Source organism: Neophocaena asiaeorientalis, unplaced genomic scaffold, assembly GCF_003031525.2.
Source record: "Neophocaena asiaeorientalis asiaeorientalis breed wild unplaced genomic scaffold, Neophocaena_asiaeorientalis_V1.1 scaffold155, whole genome shotgun sequence".
In the NCBI taxonomy this organism is placed as follows: Eukaryota; Metazoa; Chordata; class Mammalia; order Artiodactyla; family Phocoenidae; genus Neophocaena; species Neophocaena asiaeorientalis.
The window spans coordinates 4300179-4320558 of NW_020173040.1; the positions used below are offsets into that span (position 1 = coordinate 4300179).

The following is a 20380-nucleotide window of genomic DNA, read 5'->3' on the forward strand; positions in this document are numbered from 1 at the left end:
AAAAACTCCTGAACGAGCAGATGGGATGAACTCAGGGGTTGGTGAGCATGTCCACAGACCAGGTTGTGACGCACCCCAGTTCCATGGGGACAGAAGCTTCTGCACTCAGACCCTTGCCCGATGTACCTCTTCATCTGTATCCTTTATACACCAGTTATATTAAACTGGTGCTTGTAGGTAAATGTTCCTCTGAGTTCCGTGAGCTGCTCTAGCACATTCATTGAACCCGAAGAGTGGGTCTTGGGAACCTCCAATTTATAGCCAGGTGTTCAGAAGCACAGATGACAGCCTGGGCTTGGGACTGGAGTCTGCAGTGGGGGCTCTCCTGTGGGAGTGAGCCCCTAACCTGTGGGATCTTGTGCTTCTCCTGGTAGATGACGTCAGAATGGAAGTAAATTTGTTGCAGGAAGACCCCTTCCAGGGCCTGAGAGTGGACTCTTGTCGAACACTCGGAAATGAATTGTCCGAGGAGACACACGTGCTGACAAAGCAGGAGACTTTATTGGGAAGGGGCGCCCGGGCAGAGAGCAGTAGGTAAGGGAACCCAGGAGGACTGCTCTCCACGTGGCTCGCAGTCTCGGGTTTCATGGTGATAGGGTTAGTTTCCGGCTTGTCTCTGGCCGATAATCTTGCTTGGCCCATATTTGGTGATTCAGGGTCCTTCCTGGTGGTGCGCGCATCTCTCAGCCAAGATGGATTCCAGCACAAAGGACTCTGGGAGGTTGGTTGTCTCCTCCCTCTTTTGGCCCCTCCCAAATTCCTCCCGGTGGCAGTGCCATGCTCATGACCTGTTGTGAGACAAGTCAGGCAAGCGGGCCTGGCCATGGCGGGTGGTGTCCGTCAACAGTTCCCTAAAAAATTTGCAGGACAGCCAGTCATCCGCTGAGAATTGAAGAACGGCTTGATGTCGGGAAACATGCCAGGAGCCCCAACGTGGGTTTAAACTGGCTCACTCTGCTGTGTGCAGGGTGAAGGGGGGTGGGGTTAGTCAGGAAGACCAGGCAGGAGGTGGGTCCTGGAGCAGGGTAAGTGGAGGGACCAATGGCTGGGTTTGGTGGACGTGGCCTGTGAGAGAAAGAGGGAAGATGAGATTTGGGCCTGAGCACCTGACAGCATGCAGCTGCCATCATCTTACTGACCTCCCCGTCACAGCCTGAGTGAAACAGGTGCCGCCCAGTGCAGCCGGCCTGGGCGAGGCCTTCCCAGGGGAATTTTTTTTTTTTTTTACCACCAGGGAAGCCCTTCCCAGGGGAATTTAATCCTCCTAATACCCTGGGAGGGAAAGGCTATGTACTCTGGACTGAGTGTTTGTGTCCTCTCTAAATTCATATGTTGAAATTCTAACCCTCAATATGAAGGCATGAGGAGGTGGGGCCCCTGGGAGGTGATAAGGTCATGAAGGTGGAGCCCTCGCCCCTTTCACCAGTGAAGACACCTGTCTGTGAACCAAAAAGGGGGCTTTCATCACACACTGAATCTGCCAGGATCTCGATCTTAGACTTTCAGTCTCCAGAACTGTGAGAAATAAATGTTTATAAGTCACTCTATGCATAACATGGTATCGTATAACACCCTGTGTACACTGGGGTGTTCTGTTATAGACTGACACACTGACATTATCGTGCCCATTTTACAAATGAGAAAACTGAGGCTTGGAGGTGGAGGACTTGCCCTTGGCCACACCGCTGGAGGGCACTGCAGGAACCTGACCTCAGTTGTCAGGCTCCCAGGTCCCCATCCTTCCTCTGGTTTCTTAGGCCACTCTGCTCCCTGAACCCAGAGGGCCCTGTGCCTCAGGCTGCTGCCTCTGGGGGCCGGACTGGAGCTGGGGTGAGCCCAGCTTTCCCTGGGGTCTGGCCTGCAGCATGTTCTGCTGGCGGTGGAAAAGTGGAAATAGGCGAGCTCCGAGTTGAGAGTGGCTTCCCTGAGTCTGATGTGAGAGCTGTGAGATGGGACAGGTGGGGGACAGGACACTGGACACTGCTGTCCTCATGCAGGTGTTCAGTTCCGTAAGCAACGAGCTCCTCTGAGCCAGGCACAGTGTTCAGAATACAGTGTGTATCAGTCAGGACATGATATGGCATAGTAACAAATGACCCCCAAATCTCAGCAGTTGAAAATAAAAGGCTTGGGTTTTGTTCCTGTTGTATGTTCAATGTGACCCACAGAGATGGCACTGTCACTCGTGCCTTCAGAAGAGGGACAGAGTCAAGGCCAGCAATTAAATGCGGTCACACATTATTTCCACTCAGGCTGATTGTCCAAAGCTAGTCACATGGCCACATGTGATTCTGGGGTGGGGGGCATGGTGGGTGGGCAGGAAGATGTAACCAGAGAGCAAGAGATGTTACGTTTCTGTAAGAGAAAGATGCCATCTCTGTTACTGCCGCTGGTGATGACGAGTTACCCCCAAACACAGCAGCTTAGATCATTTTATTGTGCTCCTGGATGTTGAAGGTCAGGATTTGGAAAAGAACATTTAACATAGCAGGACCCTGTGGGGTTCCTGGGCATGGAAGCCTTTCTGTGTCCCCTGTTTCTTGTTTGTAGGGAATAAGCTCCAGCCTCCATGACCTTCCCTGAGTTCCAAAGGGCAGATTCAAACAGTTGCTAATCAGGGAAGGGAGGAGATGAAGAGACAAGAGAGGAATAGCCAAGAAACAATAGCGTAGCCTTGGGAAAGGGTCCTGGTTCCCCCTCAAGGGATACACATAACAATATCTTTGAGCTCTTCTGCAGACTTAAACCCCAACAAATGGAAGATGTCAACTACCTGATGAAGCATTCTTTCCAGAGAGAAGGTCACAGTTTGATAAACTCGAGAACCACAGAAACACATCGGGAGACCACCTGAGGCCAGGTTAAAGGAGTGCAGGCCCTGCACACACCCTGTTCCTTATCAGCAAGCCCTCCCTTGAACCACTGCTATAAAACTCATCAAATCCCCCTGGGCTTGGGACACACAGTTTTGAAGGCATGAGCCCCCCGTGTCCCCCTTTGCCTGGCAAAGCAGTAAAGCTATTCTTTTCTACTTCACCTGCACTCTGTCTCCGAGATTTGACTTGGCACTGGTGCGTAGAAGCCGAGTTTCCACGTCAAACCCAGCAAGGAGGGTGACGTCAGCGGCCGCGGTGGGAGGGGACACCAGGCTCGGGGCTGGAGTCATCTGAAGAGTCACCACCTCACGTGCCTCTGGGACGGTCACGAGGAGGCTCCAGATGGCCTCGGTGCAGCTTTGGTTTCCTCACAGCAGGGAGGCTGCCTTTCAAAGGGGACGGTCCCAAGAGAGACAGGTAGAGACCATCTCATCCTTTGTGACCTGGTCTCACTTACCCTGGGGTGGCACCCTGCCCAGATCAGGAGCAGGGAACACAGCCCCACCTCTGTGCAGGAGGAGGGCCAAGCCTGGGTGCAAGAAGAGCCTGCTCTGTAGGAGATCTGCTGATTGGGATTTGCCCCAGAGGAGGGGTGGGAGACGGGAGAGCGGCACTGGTGTCCGCTATAGCAGGGAGGATGCCGTACATCCAGGATGCAACCTGGAGCTCTCTACGTGGGCAGTTTCCTGGAGGCACCCTCAGGCCCGTCTTGCTTGAAGCCGGCAGGCAGGGCAGAGAAGGACCAAGATGCGGGTTCCCCTCCTGGCTCTGCCTGTCCCTAAACTCTGGACCCTGGGCAGGCCCTTGGCCTCTCCACGGAAGAGACCCCAGAGCAGGGAGGTGGGCCTCGGCCATCCTCTGAGAGGAAGAGGTTGAGGTGAGACAGGGAGCCAGGCCAGGACCTGCCTCACAGAGGTGCTGCTTAAAGGTGTGCAGGGAGCGGGGATCACTGGCCATGGAGGTGATGCTGGGCCGAGACTTTGGGCCCAGGTCCCCCAGGTGGCCCCAGAGGACAAAGGCCCTGGAACGCCAGCACCAATCAGGGGAGGTGTGAAGGCACAATGCAGGAGGAGAGGGGGCTGAATCCAGCCCCCACCCCCCGACCAGGCAGGACCCAGCGCTCCCCTCCTCCCGCCAGCGAGCACAAGTTCCCGACTGCCACCGTGGATGGGGAGCTGTTCCCCGACGGCAGGAAGCTCAGGGTAGAGCTGGGGAGTCAGGCACCAGACAGCTTGTTGTCTGGAATTCTCTATGGGGCAGGTCTTCCCGGGAGGAGGAAGCTGCTCTGGCCCAGCCCACGCCGGTGTCTGAGGCCTCATCGAAACATGGGACACGAAATGTGGGGAAGCTACTTTGGGAAAAGTTTGCACTGGGGGTTCGGGCCGGGGGGTTGGGCCAGGATCCCCGTGAACTGTCCCTTCTTTCTCAGGGCCCTGGAAGCCCAGCTGCTTCCAGCAGAACCGAGGCGCAGCGCAAAGGACCCAAGGACGGGAGGAAGGGCGGCTGCAGGCTGTTTTCCGTTTGCTTTCTCTACACAGCGCTGTTGCCAACTCCAACAGTCATGTCCCCCATGACGTCTGGGGACACAGAAGTCCCTGCTTCTTTTAGTGCTTCTTCTGCCAGTAACCACCCTGGGGAAGATCCTTCACTCCGGGCTTGGTAAGGCTGGGTGACGAATTCAAAGCCAAGGCTACAATGAAACTGGGTGCCCGGCAAGTAATGGAATGAAAACTCTGGGCCCAGAATTCTTGTCTCTAGACAGAGAATGGGAGGCCCAAAAAACGGTGTCATCATGCATTCCGGCTGCTGTAACAAAGTACCACAGACTGGGTGGTTTATGAACAACAGAAATGTATTTCTCATATGTATAGCTGATCCACTTTGTTATAAAGTAGAAACTGACATTGTAAAGCAATTATACCCCAATAAAGATGTTAAAAAAAAAAAAAAGAAAGAAATGTATTTCTCACTGTCTGATAGCTGGAAATCTCAGATCAGGGTATCTGTAGGGTTGGGTGAGGGCCCTCTTCTGGGTGGCAGACTTCTCACTGTGTCCTCACGAGGCGGAATGGAGAGGCTAAGGAGCTCTGGGTCTCTTATAATCTCGAATGAATAATCTCTAAGGAAGGCTCCACCTTCGTGACCTAAGCACCCACCAACACACCATTGCACTGGGTGTACAGGTCCCAACACTGGGGGGACACAATGCTCAGACCATAGCAAAGGAGGTGAGGAGTGACCAGACCACCTGAGCCATGGACAGTGGCTATTCCCGAGTACCCAGGACACGCAGACCACTGGGGAGGTACGTGGTGCCTGCCTGGGCTCCCTCAGTGGGCCCCACCATATCTTCTCCTCCCTTAATAGTGGTACCCTTGGTTTTGAGCGTGGCACACTGCTAGCTGGACCAGTTCTGGCCAATGGAGTGTGAGTGGCAGCACCATGAGGAACTTCTATTCCAGGAAGTAGTTTTAAAATTTTATTTCTTTTTATTTTATTTTCCAGGAAGTAGTTTTAAAAAGAGTAGGCAAGCCCTTCATCCCTCTTTCTCCTTCTGCTGGCAGGAATGTACACATGATGGCTGGAGCTGGAGCAGTCACCATGGACCATGAGGTAATCTTGGGAATGGAAGCCGCACACAGCCGAGCCTGGGAGTGGTGGAGCCTCCCATGCTGCACCCTCCCTAGCAGACCTTCCTCCTCCCACGTGGAGCAACTTCTGTCTTGTTTAAGTCACTGTTGTTTTAGGGTATCTTTCACCCACAGCTAAAGACAGTCCTAACCGCTACACCCCGCTCAGAGCATTTGAAGTCAATTGCAGTTCTCGCACAACAGGTCAGCCAATGGTTATACGTGATCTCACTGCACTGGAGCACCGTAGCTAAGCTCAGGCTGTTTATTGTGGGATGACTCTGGTCTTGTCAGGGATGAGGCCTCCTACACACAGCCCTGTTATCATGACTATGGTGACAATGGCATGTGTCTGGGACTTACAGACACATGAGAGAACTGAGCCAGCTCAGGTGTCCAGGGGCAGACTGAGCACCCTTTTACTTCCCTCCCCTCTCCAACCCCCCCTGGAAATGGCAACTTAGCGCAATGCCAAGCAGACACGAGAAGAGGGTGGGAGGACTCCTGACAGATACACTTCCAGAAAATAAAAAACAGGCATGATTATGTTGATTTATAAACCAAGGAGGAGGAGACTGCAGCTCAGTACATGTGCAAGAGGCAGCTTGGGTAGAGGTGCTACCCTCCCCAGCACCTGGAGAGGCTGTGAGCTCAGAGTCTGCAGTTTGTGAACAGGATGGGCCAGGGGCTTTGCTGGCGGTGGGAGGGGAGCGTTGGTGGAGGGAATTGTCCACAGAACAGTGAGGTGAGCACCCTGCTTGCCTTGAACCCAGGCTCCACCACGTGGCTAGCAGTGCTGGGTTTGCCCTCGGAAGTGACCTTGGAAGCAGACTTAGTACCACCCTCATTCACCAGGTCTCTGTTGGGTGAGGAGGTCCAGCACCCTCCACTGAAGGCTGCCGGTTATGAGTCACTCTGTGGACAGAACTGGAGCCAGCCTTCCCAGGAAGGGGCGAGGCCGGCTGAGGAAACAGACCCAGACAGCAGAGGAGAGCTTTGCACGCTGTCCGCACGCCTCAGTCTGTCTTTCCTCTGTACATGCAAACTGGCAACCAAGGAAAACAGTCGCCGCGAGAGAAGGACCTGGATGAACCAAGTAACAGCTGTCCTGGGAAGATAGAGATGATAAAGGCAATGAGCAGAACTTAAAAATCATAATTAACATCTCAGAGATATTTGAGGAGGTATTGCATTCACAAAACAAGAACAGGAAGCTAGAGAAAGGAAAAATCAGGGAACAAGAAAAAGTTCAGAGAGATTAAAAATATGATTGTCAAAAAAACCCAAATATCAGGAGAAGGGCTGGAAAATAGAGTCAAAGGAACTTCCCAGACTAGGGCAAAAAGACAAAAAGATGAAAAACATGAGAGAAAGTTAAGAGTTGTGTGGCATCATCCAGGATGTCCAAAATGTGTCTAAGAGGAGTTGAGAAACTATGAGGATTCAGCTTAAGCAGTGCTTAGAGGAAAATTGATAGCTTTAAATGCCTATATTAAGAAGAAAGACCTCCAAATCAGTAATCTAACCTTCCTTCTAAAAACACTGAAAAAAGAAGAGCGAAATAAACCTAGAGTGGGCAGAAGGAAGAAAATAAATAAAGACCAGAACAGAAATTAATGAAACAGAGAATATAAAAACAACAGACAAATTCAGTGAAACCAAAAGCTGGTTCTTTGAAAAGATCAACAAGATTGACAAACCTTTAGCTAGATTGACTAAGAACAAAAAGGAGAGAAGATTCAAATTACTACAATCAGAAATGAAAGAGGGGACAGTACTACCAACTCAATGGAAATAAAAAGGATTATAAAGGAATACTATGAACACCTGTATATCAACAAGTTAGGTAAATTAGATGAAATCGACAAATTCCTAGAAAGACACCAATTACCAAAACTGACTCAAGAAGAAATAGATCATCTGAATATAAGAAAGAGATTAAATTAATAATAACAATAATAAGAGTATAAACTACCCATGAAGAAAATCCCACGCCCAGGTTGCTTCAGTGCTGAATTCTACAGTCCTAGACTGTTCAGGCTACCATAGCAAAATACCACAGACTGGGTGGTTTATAAACAACGGGAATTTATTTATCATAGTTGAAGGCTGGAAGTCTGAGACTGAGGTGCCAGCACGGTAGGGTGAGGGCCCTGTTCCAGGTTGCAGACTTCTCACTGTATATTCACATGGTGGAAGGGGTGAGGATTCTTTGTGGGTCCTCTTGTATAAGCTTTCCCACTGATGAGGGCCCCACCCTCATGACCTATGTACCCCTCAAAGTCCCCACCTCCTAACATCATTACATGGGGAGTAAGGATTCCAACATGTGAACGGGGTGGGGGGCGCACAAACGTTCAGACCCTAGCATCTTCCAAACATTTAAAGGAGAATTAGTACCAATTCTTCACACACTTTAAAAAACAGAAGAGGAGGGAACACTTTCCAATTTATTATGAGTTCAGTATTATCCTTGTACCAAAACCAGACAGGACATCACAAAAAAAGAAACTGATAGACTAATATCTTTTATGAATATGGATGCAAAAATCCTCCAGAAAATAAGAGCAAACCAAATCCAGCCACAAATAAAAAGAACTACATATCATGACCAAGAAACTATCCAGAGATGCAAGGCTGATTTAACATCTGAAAATTTATATAATACAATAGGTCAGTTGAATAAAAAACAAAAATCACATGAACATCTCAAAAATCATTTGCCAAAATCCAACACCCCTTCATGATAAAAATACTCACAAACTAAGAGCAGAAGGGAACTTCCTCCACCCAATAAGGGCATCTATGAAACTGCCACAGCTAGCATCATACTTAGTGAAAGACTGGATGCTTCCCCCTCAGATGAGGAACAAGACTACTTCTGTCACATTTATTCAACCTTGTACTGGAGGTTCTAGCTAGGGAAACTGGGCAAGAAAAAGAAATAAAAGGCATCCAAGTTGGAAAGGAAGAAGTAAAATTATCTTTATTTGCAGATGACATGATCTTATATGTAGGAAACGCTAAAGATACTACACACACACACACACACACACACACACACACACCCAACCCTGTTAGACCTAATAAAATAAATGAATACAGCAAAGTGGCAGGATACAAAACCAACACACACAGATCAGTTGCGTTTCTATACACTAACAGTGAGCAACCTTGAAAGGAAATTAAGAAAACAATACTATTTACAATGCATCCAAAATAATAAAATACTTAGGAATGAACCTAACCAAGAAGATGAAAGACTACACTGAAAACTACAAAACACTGCTGAAAGAAATTAAAGGCATAAATAAATGGAAAGACATCCTGTGTTCATGAATTAGAAGACTTAATATTGCTAATATGTCCATATTACTCAAAGCAATCTACAGATTAATGCACTCACTATCAAAATGTTAATGGCATTTTTTTCAGAAATAGAAAAGAAAACATACTAAGATTCCTTTGGAATCTCTAAGGGCCCTGAATAGCCAAAACACTATTGAGAAAGAAAAACGAAGTTGGAGACCTCACACTTCCTGGTTTCAAAACATATTATAGGGGGCTTCCCTGGTGGCGCAGTGGTTGAGAGTCCGCCTGCCGATGCAGGGGACACGAGTTCTTGCCCTGGTCCGGGAGGATCCCACATGCCACAGAGCAACTAAGCCCATGCACCACAACTACTGAGCCTGCACTCTAGAGCCCACAAGCCTCAACTACTGAATCCCGAGCACCGCAACAAAGAGTAGCCCCCGCTCGCCGCAACTAGAGAAAGCCCGCATGCAGCAACAAAGACCCAACGCAGCCTAAATAAATAAATAATTTTTTTAATTAAAAAAAAAAAGAATTCCAAGACAGCAGAAGGAGAATATTAAATCATGTGTAGGGCTCTTCTGAGCATGGGGCCCTGAGCAGCTGCAATGGTGGCAAGCCCATGAATTCGGCCTGATTATTGGCTCCAAAATATAAAATAAACCAATGGCTCAAAATAGAGAGCCCAGAAGCAGGCACAGGCACATAAGCTCATTTGACTTATGACAAAGGTAGCCCTGCAGGAACAGTGGGGAAAGGACAGCCTTTTCAGTACATGCTAAGGGGAGAAAAATCCAAGTGCAAAAAAGTATAGACTTGAAAAAAAAAAAAGTATAGACTTGAAAAGATGAAAAAGTCCTTAAAAAAGGAAGGAAATTCCAACACGTGCTATAACCTGGATGAACCTTGAGGCCATGATGCTACATGAAATAAGTCAGACACAAAAGGACAAATACAGTATGATTGCACTTACATGAGGTACTTAGAGGAGTCAGATGCATAGAGACAGGAAGGAGAATGGTTTCTACCAGGGGCTGGGAGAAGGGGGGGTGGGGTGGGGGATTATTATGTTATGGGTACAAAGTTTCAGTGTGGGAATATGAAAAATTCTGGAAATGAAGGGTGTTGATGGTTGCAGAATAATGTGGATGAACTTAGTGCCACTGAGCTGCATGCTTAAAATGATGAATATGGTAAATACTATGTTATCTATATTTTAACAATGAAAAAGAAAGAGGAAAGGCAAACAACATAGCCGTAGAAGAATATATAGAAGAACAACTTCATGATCTTGGCCTAGAGAAAGGTCTCTTAAGCAAGATTGAAAAAGCCCTAATGATAAAAAAAAAGTCTGATCACTTTGATTCATTTGAATTAAGAAACTTTTCTTTATCAATGATACTATTAAAAGAAACATTAAGTCACAGAGTGGAAGAAGATACTTGCAATACATGTAACTGTCAAGGGACTTATATCCAGAATATATAAAGTACATCTAAAAATCAATAAGAAAAATACAGAACGGGGAGTAAAATGGAAAAATGGGCAAAATGTTTGAACAGACATTTCCAAAGAGAGGATATTCAAATGGACAATAAACATATACATGTGTTTTAACCATGCAAATTAAAATCACAGTGAACTAGCTCACCACAACAAGGGGTTGGTAAGTGTGTGAACTTACCAGGAAATCTTAGCACTGCTGGTGCTGTAATCACTTCGGAGAATGGTGTGGCAGTGTCTTCTAAAGCTGAAGATTTGAACACCCATGAGCCTGCAATTCCTCTAGAAGCTACTTACCTACTAGCATGTGTGTGTGTGTTGCAGCCAAATACATATGCAAGTATGTTCTTAGCAATATCTTGACCATAGCCTCTGCTCTGGACTGAATGCTTGTGTCCCCCAAATCCATTTGTTGAAACTTAATCCCCAGTGTGATGGTATTTGGAAGTGGGGCCTTTGGGAGGTCATTAGGTCATGAGGGTGGGGCCCTCATGTGGGATTAGTGACCTTATACAAGAGACAAGAGAGAGTTTCTCTCTCTGTCTCTTTCTCTGCCATGTGAGGACACAGGGGAAGACAGCCATCTATAAATCAGGAAGATTTCCAGTTGGCCTTCACCAGAACCTGACCCCTGACCATGCGGTCACACTCATCTTGGACTTCCCACCTTCAGAACTGTGCAAAATAAATGTTAGTTGTTTTAGCCACCCAGTCTATGGTATTTTTGTTACAGCAGCCTGAACTAAGATAGCCCCCAAATGGAAACAATGGAAATGCCCATCCATAGTGTAATGGACTAAAAAAAAAGCATATTCATATAGTGAATTCTATACAGCAGGAATAGAATGAACTACAGATCCAGTAAAAGGGTTAAATCTTAAAATGATATTGAGAGAAAGAAGGTAGATATAAGCTGTGCATACACTGCTTGATTCCACCGATAGACATTACACAGACATGCAGCTCTCACCATCATCCTTGGATGCAAGGACGCCTGGTCAACTATAAAACCATTTCAGGAAGAGCTTCCTGGGTACGCCAGGGGGCATAAATCCAGGCAGGGGCCAGGGAGGGAGGAGGTACCACTGGGATGCATCTGACTGGTGGCGACACAGGGGTTTTCTTGACCATAATTTGCTAAGTTAAGGGACATTCCTGGCGGTCCAGTGGTTAAGACTCTGTGCTTCCACCTCATGGGGCGTGGGTTCAATCCCTGGTTGGGGAACTAAGATCCCACATGCCATGAGGTGTGGACAAAAAAAAAATTTTTGCTAAGTTGAACACTTATATTTAAAATTTTTTTCTGGATGTATATTATATTCACAACAAAGAGGAAAAACAGAGAGAAAGGAGGAGAGAAATAGAGCAAGTATGAAAATCCTTTCACGTAGTATTACTGGAGGGGGATGTGGAGTTGAGACTTATTCCAGGTTCTTTTGTGTATTTGATGACCTCTTCCCCACGCCGCCCCCTCATCATCCTCCAGCATTTAGAGGAGCTCCTGTGCTAGGAGAGGGTACCTGCCTGATCGCTGACCCCCCACTGCTGCCGCCCAGGCAGACGTGGACTCTGACCCACACAAGCTGCTCTGGCCAGCCGATCAGGCCCAGCTCTCCTCCTTAGGAACATGTTCTCCTGCTTCTTCGTAGGCAAGGTCATTCTATTTTTTGTTTGTTTGTTTTTACATTTTTTCCCTTGGTTTATCTATTTATTTTTTTAATTTTTAATTGTTTTTTGGCAAGTCCATTTTTTAAAAAATTTTATTTATTTTTTGGCTGTGTTGAGTCTTCATTGCTGCACTTTCTCTAGTTGTGGCGAGCAGGGGCTTCTCTTGTTGCAGAGCACGGGCTCTAGGCACGCGGGCTCAGTAGTCGTGGTGCACGGGCTTAGTTGCTCTGTGGCATGTGGGATCTTCCTGGACCAGGGATCAAACCCGTGTCCCCTGCATTGGCAGGCAGTTTCTTAACCACTGCGCCACCAGGGAAGTCCCTGGCAAGTCCATTTTAATTGGATGCCAGGTGTTGTGGATTTTACCAGGTTGGAGGCTTGATATTTTTGTATTCTGAGAAATATTCTTGAGTTTTTTTCTGAGATACAAGTAAGTTACTTAGAAATTGTTTGATTGTTTCTGGTCTTGCTTTTGTGATTTGTTGGGTGAGTTTGGAGCTGTGCTCAGTCCAGACTGAAGAGTCTGGGTTAACCCCTGAGCCCTCTCCCGATACTCAGTGAATCTGAGGTTCCGGTCTGGCTGGTGGAGCCCCATGTGGGCACCGGGCACTAGTCTCTCCCCACTTACGGCGCTCTTCACAGACGCATGTGAGTGCCCCAGGGAACCCTCAGCAGATCACCAGGGCTCTCTCCTGGCAGCAGTCTCCTTAGGGGTCCTCTGTCCTGAAGACCCTAATTGCCTTTATCTCCCTGGATGTCCAGCTCCATCTCTTGAACTTGGGGAGCCTTCTCTGTTTGTCCAGGAACCCCCCTGTCTGCTCTGTAGCCCATAAACCTCTCAGGAAGGGAGCAGGCCATCACAGGACTCACCCATCTGTTTCCCACCTCCCAGGGTCTGCCATCCTTCCTCACCTGATGTCCTGTTGTTCACAAGTTTGTCTGGTTGTGTTGGTAGTTTCGGGAGGGAAGGTAAACCTGGTAAATCTGCGACTCCATCCCAGGTGTACCCATGGAGGGTGCGCTGTACCCCAGATGGGCCAGAAGAGAAGGTTCTGAGCGCAGGGCAGGCAGGCAGAGGTCTCAGAATTTCTCTCTGCTGCCTCTTTTCTCAGGCAGGAGATGGGGAGGGAGGAGGCCAGAGGAGAGAGGAGATTACAGGGGAGAGAGGAGAGCTAGTGGATCAGGGGACCCTGCGTGACGTCCAGAAGAACCGGGGCCGAGAAGCCACTCGATGGGAGGGCCGGGCGAGCCCCAGCACGACTCTAGATTTCAGGCCCTGGGCTGTGGCTCATGCCCAGTAGGGTGACCAGGTGCTCACCTTTGATCACCAGGGAAACATGATCCCCTGGGTCCACCCCACTGAGATTCCCCTCCAAAACCCTTCTTTCAAAGGCACCCCTCTTCTCGGGCCCTGGTGCTGGGCCAAAAGGTCCAAGGCCAGCCTTGCTGGTCTGCTCAGGTCCTGGCACCCTCTCGGCCTTGGTCCTTCGGGCCTCTCTATTTCACAGGCCTGAGAACAGCCCATTTATTTGGGAAAAGCCAGAAACCCTCAACAATTCTCTGTCCTGAAATTCTCAAGAACAAAGTGTTTGTTTTAACTTGAGGAACAGAGCTTCCACCTGGAAAATCTAAGTGACCTCAGCAACCGTGCCCTCAACACCATCACCCTTGCCTGAGCCCACTGCAGGGCCCTGGAATGCCAGCCTTTCATATTCCTTCCTTCGCTGGCCTCTGGAGGAGGAAAAGGAGAATCCAGCCTCTGACCCTGCAGGCACCTGGTCAGCTCTGGCCTCTGTGGGCGAGTGTGCTTGGTTTCTTCCTGCTGAAGGTCAGGGGTGGGGATGCCCATCCAGCCTGGGGGCTTGGATTCTAGAAACTTCAAGGGGCCCAGGGAACGTCAACTCAGAGGCACACCCACACTGGGTGCTCAACCTGCAAGGTCTTCCCGAGCCCTGGGTATGGACGCAGCGTGGCCCCTGCCTGGTTGGAGGAGGGCCGGTGCTGACTAATGTCTCAGGCGCCAGGCAGTGGACGTTGGCCCCCAGCAGCCGAGGTGTGGCCACCCCAGCTGCTCCCGCCCCTCCCACAATGGGTGCTGTTTGCCACCCTCCGGCTCTTAGCTGCCTCCCGCCCTGCAGGGTCTCCAGGACCCAGACAGCTAGGAGACACTGCCCCTCACCTTTCTTTTTGAGCACCTGCTGTATGCAGGGACGATTCTATAGGCACTAAGGGAAAATGGAGGGAGGGCCAATGAGTCCTACTGCAGAGAGATGGAAGGCCAGTTATCCTCATGACTGCTGGTACTGACATTGATGGAGCCCTGGGGCACCACTCACAGGCTCAGTGCCTTGCTGCCATGATCTCGCCCCAGCTGGCAACTTGATTATCCCCGTCCTACAGACGGGGAAGGAGGCTCAGGGAGTTAGTTCATCAACCTGCTCAGGCTCACACAGCTGGACGTACGGCTGCCGAGACGGTAAAACGCCAGATTGGTCCAAGCAAGGGAGAGTCAGGGAGGGTGTGCAGAGGAAGTGGCCTTGAGCTAGGCTCTGGGGATGGGAATGGGCTCTCGGATGGAAGGCAGAGACGAAGGGCAGAGAACAAAGAGAATAGACAAATAGGGTGCTGGTCACCCACTGAGCCCGGACCTGGGCGGGCGGTGGCAGAGGCAGGACAGGCTCAGAGCCGGGTCCTGCAGGGGTGCCCTCCCGGGTCCCAGGGGTGTCGAAGGGATTCTGCTAGGGAGTGACACCCTCCAGGGGGCTGGACCTGTCGGGGCCTGAAGCTGGTTTTGATGAGAAATCAAAAACAGGTTTGTGGGTGAGTCAGTCGCAGGGAGCACACGGAGAAACCAGCTCCTTGGAGGTCTTCCCTCAGCCCTTCAGACTGCGCAGCCGCCCACGCCTGCCTGCCCGAGGACCAGTGGGAACAGGTTTGCTGGGCCCGCTGGGTGCCTTCCTGTGTGGATCTGGCCTCACTGTTGTGTCTAGACTGCCAGTGGGGGGTCCAGGAGGGGGCACTGGACAAGGCTACGTCTGAAACCTTGTTCCCAACCACAGATGGGGCAGGCTGGTTGGAAAATATTCCTTTCCTGAGACATCGCAGCTCGGCCTCTTTGAATCCCCCAGCCACTTCCTTCCTGTGTGTATCTTACACTGGCTGAGGGACTGGGCGGGTTCCCTGTGTGTTGTTGTTGCTTATTTTAAGTTTCTGTCTTGTTCCTTTGTGAGTTGCATGCAAGGGGGGGTGGGGTTGGTTCTAAGAGGCCTTTGTCACTGTAATGCATGTCGGGGATGACTTGGGTTTTCTCTACAAGTTAAAAACCTCTGCTTGTGAGAATGAGAAGGAAGGAGGGTCTCCTTAGGGCCACAGGTAAGGACCTTCACATGTGATATCATGCTTGGGCTCAAATCGGCATCAAGACACAGGCAGGTAAGAAACATGGAGGATCCAGGAAGCTGGAGTATCGGCCGCGGTCTTGGAGCCAAGGTTTCCTGCCTCCTAGGTCCAAGTGCTTTCCTGGATGTCCACGGGCGATGCCAACACGCCTTCCAGTGCCTGTGGCGGCTGGGGACACAGTCTTCCCCCCTTAACCTTCAGAGCCTGCACTAAGAGTATGTGCTGCTTGTTTCCTGAGAAGTCAAGGGAACTTTGACTTGTTTTCCTTTCTCTTTAAGTAAACAGAATACAAGAGAGTTTCTCCAACTTCCTTGGCTGTGGCTCACGGGAGACGATGCAATTCGCATGGCAACACCATACACACACGAGGGTACACGTGTATATACGCACGGGTGTATAATGTGTGTACATGTGTATACAAAATACAAACATTTGTCTCTAATGGAGACCATTTTCAGAAAAAAACACTCACCCCACATTCACCCCACCTGCGATACACACGCATTTTCTGTACACAAACATATATGTGTATCTGTAACTGATGCACATTTTAGGAAACAACGTCCACTCACCCTAAGCGTGACGTACTCAGTGTGCGATCTGCTCCGTCTTCTGCTGGCTGCCTTGCACCGAGCTGTGTCCAACACATCGGTGGGTCACAGTTGATGCTTGGCAGGCACTGGAAAGGAAGGAGTTGTGTTTGTGGGGCCCCAGAGCCCCGCACCCAGTCCCCGGGCACCTGCACTCCACGCAGTCAGGTGCGCACACGCTTTGGGCCTGAGGGCAGGAAGGTTTGGCCCTGCCCACGTGGCAGGCCTGGGAGCGCTACCCCAGACTCGGGGTTTCCTAGGGGGCCAAGTGTTTGAGGAGGGGCGTCCAGGTAGGAGGAACTCGAGGCCATGTCCCCAAAGACAGGTGTCCACGTGGCAACATACAGCACTCGCCACCCCCCCGAGCGAGCCCCCCTTTCCTCTAAATATGGGTGATGGTGATAATGATTGAAGCACAGCCAGCTCCGTTCACAGCTCAGAGGAGCGCGTTTATCACACCTCGCAGGGCAGGAGGTGCTCAGGGCAGAGGTGCTTCTTGCTAATTCCCACGAATTCCCACGAAGACCAGAGGCCCGGTGGCCCCACCCACCGCAGAGGGCGGGAGGAGTTAAAGGTGGGCGAGGTGTCAGTTCACCCAGGTGCGGCCCCGTGTGTGCGCGGGTGCAGGCGTAGGGACCCAAGAGGCTGGTTCAGAGAAGCGTGGCCCAGGGTTGCTGCGCCCTCCTCGTGGCTGAGACGCCCCTTTATTCCACACCAGGTGACAGTGATGCCCATCTGGGAGAGTGCTCGCGGAGCCCTTTCTGATGGACACATTCTTACAGGGCTCTGCAGGCAGTGATGGAGCTAGATACCCAGCCACCACCCTCCCAGAGCTCAGGCCCCGTCGCAGGGACCATTGACTCAAGCCTGCTGCGGTGGGTTAAGCAACCATGAAGGGGCGCAGTATGGGGGCCGCAGAGTGCAGGCTGCCCTGCCCAGCTCAGCCAGACGTGTGGCTACCAGCCCTGGTTCCCAGGCATCCGTGAGGTGCTGGTTCCCCCCCGGGTCCTGACATGGACTGTGGACAAGGGCAAGATTCCAGGAGTCGGGACCTGATGGAAGTGGGGTGCCCCCAGGACTGCTAGAGAGCCCCAGCTCCACGGAAACACAGTCACTGGGCCAGGTTAGAGATACACTCAGCCGTTTAATACCCCTAGGGCTGCTGTGAGGTTTCACACGGTCATGGCCCAGGGCTGTCGCCCGCATGGAAGAGGATCTGCCGGTCAGAGGGGCCCGGCAGGTGACCGGGGCGGGGGATGTCGGTGGGGCAGCTGTCTTCCCTCATGCTGGGGTTTGCTCTGGGTGCCCCTGCAGCTATCTCCAGCTCCCCATGTAAGGGAGGGTGATGCTGGCCTAAGGGCTGCTTCAGAGCCCGAGTATCCGTGGGGTGGGGGCAGGCCGGGGTGCAGCCTGGGGAAACAGAGCTGGCAGGAGGCAAGCCTGGGATCCTTTTCTACCTCAGCCCCGCTCCCTGCCGGGGCTTCCTCCCACGACTGTTGCCACACTTAGCAAATAAAAATATAGGCCGTCCAGTTATGCTTGAATTTCAAATAAACAACGAATACATTTTTAGTATCAGCATGGCCCTAGTGTTGCAAAACTGTCCTGTATCTGGCCACTGTACCTCCTAGACCTTGGGCTCCATGGTTAGGTCTTGGAACCTGGTCTCCTGCAGGGGCTGGGGGCTAAGGCTGCAGGTCTGAGGCAGCCAGGACAGGCCACCAGACATCAGAGCCTTGTGCAAAGGGCAGATGTGGAAAGAATGGGTCAGAGGAGCGGCATCCCATAGGCCTGGAACGAAGCCTGAGACAGAAGCTGTGCGAGCTCCGAGCCCACGAGCCCGCCTGTGGGTGGCTGTGATCTCCCGTGACTTTCTGGGAGCCCCTCCACCCAATCACTGGAAAGGGTCTCTGCTCCCCAAATCCTGTCCCTCGCCAGCCACCGACCTTGCTGTGGGGTACTGGTCCCCAGGTGCTTCCCCTGGGGGAGAAGAGGTGACTTGCTCAGCTGGCCCTTGCGCCCCCTATATCCGAAGAGCTGGGGCTCTCTAGCTGTCCTGGGGGCACCCCACTTCCATCAGGTCCTGACTCCTGGAACCACAGGACATGACACTGAAGAGAAAGAGGGAGATTGGGCATGAGAGGGACGTCCCCGGGATAAACACAGCCCCAGTAGGAAGGCCTGGGCCTTTCCTGCTCCCACACCCAGGCCACGTAACTTGCTTTGTTCACTAACAGCTTGGCTTTAGGGAAAAGGAGGGCCCTAGAACCCTAGCTTCAGCAGAAGGAGGGAACCTAGCAGTACAGCCCAGCTAAGAAGATTCTGTGTTAGGGTTTGGGGCCAAAGGCCATTGAGTAATTGTATAAGGATTTTTTTTTTTCATTTGTAATTGCTTGAAGATACAGTTCAAACTTGCTTAAACAAAAAGAGGAATTTAATCGGCTGTGTGACTGGATTACTAGCTTCAGGCACAGCTGGATGGAGGAGCTCACGTTGCATCCATAGTCACTATGTCAACCTCTCTTTCTCTCGCGCTCTCTCTCTGTAATTCTATTTTCCCCCCACCCTTTTCGATTCTTCCTGGGGCCAGCTCCTCCTCATGGTCAGAGTGGCGAGCTGACCATCAATAGCTCCATTCAGACGAGCCAGAGCCTCACAGAAAAGAACTCAAGCCCTTGAGGCCACTCTGATTGGTCCCCTTGCTTGTATTCCCAGTCCAGACCAGACGTACCCCTGTGCCAGGGAGGCAGAGCTTGGCCAGTCCGGGGTCATGTGCCCACTCCTGTGAGGGCAGGAGGGAAGAGGAAGTTGGGCAGACAGCCGTGAACCTCTGCAGTATACGCCCCTGCTAATTCGTTGCTCACCATCCTAGCGTTTGTGTTTCCAGCAGGGACCTCACCCAGAGAGGAGAGGGGTGGTCTGTCTGAGGGTGGATTCAGCTAATCCTAGGGACTTCACACAGAACTTTGTTAATGTGACATCTAACAAGCCAATCAGAAGGTTGTGTACTTATGCCGCTGACAGATGACTCAGACAGGCCTTGGGGAGCGAGACAGCTTCCTGCCAAAGCAGAGTGTAGGCAGAGTTGGTCCTTGGGGCTCTCAGGCCCTTTGGATGGAGATTTCTGGTGCTGAACCCACCTGGTTTCCCTCTGCTTCCAGTTCCTTGGGAGGTGACACTATTAAGTCCCTCACAGTCAGGGGTCACGTGACTGGTGTGGCCATGCACAGTAAGTGGAATGCTGTCTGTGACATCCAGGGGGAGGCAGGCATGATTCTCCAAGACTCTCCCTCTTCTGTACACGATGACCAGATAGGAGGTCTCGAGGGGAGACAGAGCCACAGCATGGGTGCAGCTTGGAGGGTCACCTGCCACTCGGTTAATCGTGTCTCCAAGAGCTGCGCAGATCTGAAGTGTGTGAGAAATGAACCTTTGCTGTGCTCGGACTCTGAGATCTGGGGCTGTTTGTTGCTGCGGCATAGGGCTCCTGACAAATACACCTTAACAGTCTCTTGGCCAATATGAGCCCCTGCTTTGCTCTGAGATGGCCCCAGTCTGCTCATCCTTTCAGTCTCTCGGGATTGGCACCCCTGACTTCCTTCTTCTCTATCAAATATTCCTGGCTGGCTGATGGGGTGCTGATATGAGCTAAGGTCTTAATGGTCGATGCCAGTTAATCTTGCCCACCCAACGTCCCCTCGCCCTTAAACTCTAACCAAACCGAGCACCCTCCAGAATCCTCTCCCCTGAATCTTTGCTGTCCCTGGCCTTTCTGTCCTGTCCCTGCCGTGGGGCCTCGCTGCCCTCTTGGATGGGTGCGGTCATACCAATCCCTTCACACCGTTTCGGATTGCGGCTCCTGGAAGACATTTCCCAGCGTGCGGACCCCAGCCTGGACTCTCCGGCAGCCTGCGCTTGTAGCTTCATCTGGGAACCACGTCTGTGCTCGCCTGCCTCCCGACAGACCTGGGGCTCCTGGAGGGCAGGCGGGGTCCATCCTGGCCCCTGGCGCCCAGGGAGTTTCACCTGCGCACCGACCCCACTTCAGCAGAACTGTCGATGCCTTACACCACTGGGCGAGTCAAAGGCACTCAGACACCTCCTCCCGCCCCGCTGCCGGCTTTGTGGGCGCAGGCTGGGGGTGCAGACGCCTGGGGATACTCTGAACCTCGCCGCTCGCTCAGTCGCCCCTTCTGTGGCACACGCGGCCGCCCTCAGGCAGAGGCAGCTAGGGGCCCGCGCTGACCTCGCCGACCTCTCCGGTCCCGGAAACGCCCCGCGGAGCAAACGAAAAGCGCGAGTCAGAGAGAGCGCGGCGCCGAGGTGGCGGTTAAGTGCCAGGGAGGCGGCGTCTGCGGGCCGACTGGGAGACGCCCGTGCCCCCTGCCCGCGCGCCCCCGCC

General features: G+C 51.4%; 1 long non-coding RNA gene across 1 annotated transcript; it reads right to left on the reverse strand.

Moving 5' to 3' along the window:
• Window positions 1-75: 75 nt before the first annotated feature.
• Window positions 76-18082, reverse strand: LOC112398297 (uncharacterized). The gene is made up of 3 exons (XR_003002969.1): window positions 17925-18082; window positions 15961-16067; window positions 76-1065 (listed from the first exon to the last, which is right to left on the reverse strand). It is a non-coding gene; the product is annotated as an uncharacterized LOC112398297 (long non-coding RNA).
• Between the last annotated feature and the right edge of the window lie 2298 nt (window positions 18083-20380).